Here is a 5,837-nt window from a genome sequence, read left to right on the forward strand (position 1 = left end):
AAATAAAACTCTAATTTTTCGATAAATATTTTGAGAATAATTAATGAGCAAAAAGAACACTAATTTCATTTCGGTAATAATTATTATGCACGCGGCGCGGAAAGATGTGTTAACAAACTAAATATCATTTCAGTCCCCGCCGAATAAACACCCGCCCCCAGATATTGAAAAATAATTCGCCATTAATTAGAGCCGGCTCACAGCCGCGTGTGAGCCCAGGCCCAAATGCAATTTGCTAATAGACAAAATACCCCAAAAATTCCGAATTAGATGTGTTTGAAGGTTACAGCCAGGGTTTACACAAATATATGCGATGATATGAGTGCCAGATACATTCCAGGAATTACAATAAATTAGAGATACATGCAACAGACCAGACCAAAGCGAGATCGAAGCGGGGGATACACTGCCCAATCAGATGCCTGGGGCTGCTACTAAATCTCTTTCAGTCACTCGACTATTTTCTAATACGATAGTGTATATTTTTTTCTACAAAGTCTGGGGTTGCTGCTGATTTTGTATCGCTTTCAAGACTCGTACGACCACGTTTAAATAAATTAAATTAAATTATTTAAAGGCGAAGAGTCCTAAAATTCGGTAATAAATTTCCTTTGCTTTTAAACCTTTAAAAAAAAAATTCAACCAATGCACGTTACTTATTTTATTTTTTATATATTCTAAAAAATTCTATGACACGTCGATACTAAATTTAAAAAATGTTTAAAAATAGAAAGCAATCGGTATCGAATCAGAAAACTTTTTGAACACCTTTGTACCCCTGCGAAGCGAAATTTTACCTTAAGGATAGAGTTAATCGATCTTTGGGGACCCTTAAAATTGGGAAAGAATATTATTATTATTTATTGTGATTATATATCCCCTAAACCGAAAAAATACTGCCTTCTCTGGCCTTGCAAAACTGCTGCCTGAAAACCATAATGCCCTCTGGCAGTAAATGAAAGCCGCAACAGCCACAAAAATAAGCAGCTCGTCGAGGGAAATTGCCAAACTGTGATGGTTAAAAAATAATTATAATGCTGAAACCCTGCCAGAGACAGAGGCAGAGGCAGGGGGGGCGGCACGGCACACGTACAATGGAAATAGACGTACACAAATACACACACACGCCACACGTAATCAGCATCTAATAACTAAAATCCAAATTAGCTAATTCAGAAATCAACACGCACAATTGACAAATTATGCCGCAGCAACATTTCCGGCCAATTGGCTGCGTGAGGGAGCAGCTCCAAGAGGGAGAGGTGCGTTGGGGGGTGGCAGTGGGGGGGTGGGGGCGGCAGGTATGGCATTGGCACGTGCGGAAATATTGTCAAATTATTGGCAATGCCTGTGACTGCTGTTGAGTTATTCATTAAGTGGCATTAGTCGCAGACATTTTCCACTCATAAATAAGAGCCGCAAACTACCAGCGATTTAAACTCGTTTCTAATGATTGGCAAGGGGGGCTGGGCTGGTGGGGGCAACGTCCTACTCCCTGACATTTCCACCTCATTTACAGTTCAAACACGTCGCATGCATTAACCCCAGGCCGCCGGGCTGAGTGCGCGATTCCTGGCGGTGCTTCGGCTTCTAATTATTAACTAATAACATCAAATTGATTTGCAACAACATCGTATCGTATCGCATCGTATCGTATCGTATCGTATCGATTGGTTGGCCCACACCCTTCACTGCGCCTCAGTACACATGGCTTCGCTTTGGATCGTTACTATAATTACCATGCATTCCACATGATTGCCCCGCTGGCGCATAAATCTCTAGCAGTCATACAAGCAATCCTCTATGCCTTTTTACCCCCCCCCACCACCACCCCACGACTAAGTGGCGGCAGCAATCAGTTTTAAGCAAAAGTCTAGACCAAAGAGCGAAGGAGGAAATTAACATTGTAACATAAAACGTGGCCCAAACTGGCCATTGAACGGGCACTTAACTTGCTGCCAACTAACCGAGAAATGGTAAGACAGAAGGACGGAAGGACAGACGGACGGAAGGACAGATGGACAGCCGGACGGAGGCCGGCGTCCGTTTCTCTAATGCACGATGATAGATGGCATACGATACGTTTCAGCATTTGTCAGCTTGTCTTCGGCGAAGCGCAACGCAACGCAAAGCCAACGCCCAACGCCCATCTCCCATCGCCCCCAGAGTGGGGGGCGTGGGCGACAGCGAAACGAAAAACCATTTTCACGCTCACGCGAATGCTTGTAGCCAGTTTTTTCTTACTGCCCGCTGTGTGTGCCACAACTATCAACCGCCTCACACCTGGCAGGCCACCAAGAGGCGCCTCGACTGGCCACTTTCTTGGCCCCAGAGAGATAAGCGCCGCCACGACGTGGCACAAGACGTTTTGCATTTTTTTTTTACCCCCGGAAAAGGCAGGGCCCGGGCTGGTTGAGACTTTTGGATACCTCTTTGGTGGAGAAGTGCCCAAGACCCAGAAGTGCTTGTGGGACTCTTCATCGAGGGATGTTCAGCTTGTACCCCATATACCCTTCAGTGAGACACTCCCGGGGTACTCCAGAAAAAGAAACTTTCAGCTCAGACACTGGACAGAGACAGAGACAGAGACAAAGACGGCGGAAAACGAACGAGCACCCTCCCTCCCCATCAGCCCCAAGTCGCCTCACGTCTCGGGGCGCATAATTTATGTGGCGCTGTCTACGCCGGAAATGGGTTAATTTGCTATGATTTAAGCGTAAAATTATTGAATTATTGGCGCTCGAGATTTAGTGGTATTTTTCGCGCTTCGTTATGTCCCGAGCGAAAGGTGCAGCCACAAGCCACCGCAAAAAAAAATGGTAAACATTTCGCTGTTGCTCGGTGGCGTATGAGTAATCTGCTAGAAAGTTTTGCCCACACCCGAATCCGAATATGCATTTAGCAAATTGCAGATATTTTCGATTCTCAGAAAATTATGACTTGGCTTTTAGGCAACCCCAGAAATGGCATGTGCGACGAGCATTAAAACGGGTTAAATCCGATTAATTTTTGGCTCTCAAACGGGGTTGGGCAGCTCGTTTCGGAGCCTTAATTAAAGGCGAAAAGGAGAGGGAAGCGAGGAGCTATCAGCAAGGAGAGTGCTTTGTGGCAGCAACATTCTTGGCATATGCCGTATGTTTATCATAAACTTTGCCAATTTGGTTACATATTTTATTAAATTATTTATCAAGTCGGTCGAGGGATTTTGCAAATGCACATTCCTAAAGTTTCACTTGAGCAGCCAAAGGAAAGCATTCCTAGAAGATCATATCCAGGTTACACGGACACGGACTCAAGGACTGACAGAAAACAAATGCGGAGAAAGCTCTCTCTGTGGCAGTCGTCTCCAGACCTCATTCCTCAGTGCTCAGTCCTCAGTCCTCATGGTCTCTCGTTGATGCATTTCTCATGCAAAATATGCAAAAATGTGAAGTAAGCTTTTAGAAAATTACAAGTCGAGCGTTTGATAAGGATTTTCATGCCATGCACGCACACACACACACACACACAGAGCTCTCTCTCTCCCTCTCTCTTTCTGTATTGCAGATATGTATATTTTCTTGGTTTATTTATGGGCCGTGGGCAGAAATTTGTGCTTTAGTTCTTCTTGGCGCACGCAATGAAGATAAACGACATGCAGAGAATGTCGCCGAATTTAAAGTGCAATAAATCAGGCGGCCAGTGGAGCAGTCTGGAGCGTCTGCCACTTTTTTTTTTTTTTCGTTGACAAGAAAGTCGCTGGCGGAAGTTGCGCCATTTTGCGCCGCGTGACGGCTTCCGGCCTCCAGTACGAAACTGTCCAGGCAGACATATACCCGCTCTTTGAAGTGCTCGCTGAGATTTACCCAGGGTGGTGGCAATTAACCATATAAAAGTAATCAGGAAGAAGAGAGTCCACTCTCCTTTAAGCACAACTCCAACTCTGTATCTGAATCTCTCTCGGGGTTTACTTTTTTTCTTGTTTACTTTACAACTTTTGCAGCTTGAAGCCATTCTACAGGACTTCTTTGTGCCTCTTATGGCTTTTTATGGCGGCCATCATTGGCATGTCGTAAAATCCCACCCCCATCGCCATCCCCTCCCCGTCGCATATGGCGTCAAATTTTTCATAAGCTCGTGCCGGAATTTTTTACATGCCCCGAATGCTGGATGCCAGGCCAGCTGGTGGGATTGTAAACACGTGATACCGCGATGCCAGCAGCTGTTTATTGGGCCGGTCTCTCCCTCTCTCTCCCTCTCTTTTTCTCTTTATGTTTTGGAGTTAATTATAGGAAAACCCACAGAGTTAATCCTAGGCTAAGAAGTTAATCGGCCAGCGGGAGTGGATCATCGAAAAAGCGCTGGCCAAAACAATTGATTGATGCACAACCGACGACTGACTGAGACAGAGAGAGGACACAGAGTGGCGGGGAGAGAGACAGAGACACAGAGTGATGGGGAGTGCGACGGAGACAGAGACACAGAGTGGCGGGGAGAGAGGCAGAGACAGAGACACAGAGTGGCGGGGAAAGAGACAGAGACACAGAGTGGCGGGGAGTGCTGGGAGAGATGGCAGACTGTCGCCATTCATCATACAATCGTCACGATTAATGCATGAATGCCCCGCCGTGGCAAGTATGCTAAAAATGTCGACTGCATACGCAGTCACAGCGGGAGGCAGGCTCGTTTTTTATGTGCGTCTCATGTGTACACGCAACAGGCAACCCAAGGCTGAAGCAGCAACAACAACAGTTCAGTTCAGTCCAAAAAACAGGGCCAAAGCCGTCACAAGAGCTTCTCCAATGCACAAAAACCCCTGAATGATATATGTATATACCTCTACTTGTATCTAAATATATATACCCCTTGAATTTATAGCTGCCTTAAACTCTATCAATTCCATTACAGGCCCTTCCAACCATCGCTTACCTTCCCGGGGAAGACTTTCCCTCCATGGACATTGTGTATACGCCCCGATGTACACAGAAAGTACTCAAAAATGGCGGAGTACAACTGCAGCAATCCGACGACAGTCGCCCAGTATCGTCTAATCCATTTTGGCCGGCTAATGACATTACTTAAGTTATTATTTTCAATGCTGAAATGCTATGCTCCCGCCCAAGGACAACTGCCAGCAGCGGAATGAACAGAAGCAACAGAAGCAAGTTCAAGTGAAAGACCAAAAAATGTTCTTTCAACTTGCAGTTGCAGTTGCCGTGGCCCGGCTGCCTCTGAGCCTGCTGATACCCTGTAAGCCGCAATGACAGCCCATTAAGGGCGTTGGGGAAACCTCTTGGGCTAAGGGATGTCCCCCATTCGATGCCACCTCAAAGGCTTTGCCACTTTTTGGCCCTCTTTCTCTGTGTGTGTGTGTGTGTGTGCAAGTTTTCGCGAAGCGCATTTCATGTAATGGACTTTAATGGAATTACAGTTTTATATACATTTCTCTAGACCTTCCTCCACGCTCGAGTGTGTGTGTGTGCTCGAGAAGAAGGGCGCTCGTATTTAGTTACAAAGTTTACTCGAGCTTGGGCTATTATATTATTTTTAAGTGCCAACCATGTGCGCACTTAACAACACCGGAAGCAACTGCCAAAGCAGCTGCCATACTCGAAGCAATTTGGCTAAAATGCAGCCACCCACGCCCTCTATCCGAGAGCCAGCCATTGACACTTTGAAGCTCCATTCGAGTGGCATAAATCAATGGCCAGCCAATGGCGAGCACGTAAAATATTTCGCAGCTCTCCTTGAGGTCAGCACGTGCCACTTGGCCATGCTTAATCTTCGTTAGTTTTGGCACTTTTCTAAAGCTTTGCATGCAAAGCAAACACCCACCACACACGGGGGGCGGCCCGGGC

Source organism: Drosophila pseudoobscura, chromosome 4 (genome assembly GCF_009870125.1).
Source record: "Drosophila pseudoobscura strain MV-25-SWS-2005 chromosome 4, UCI_Dpse_MV25, whole genome shotgun sequence".
NCBI classification, from domain to species: domain Eukaryota; kingdom Metazoa; phylum Arthropoda; class Insecta; order Diptera; family Drosophilidae; genus Drosophila; species Drosophila pseudoobscura.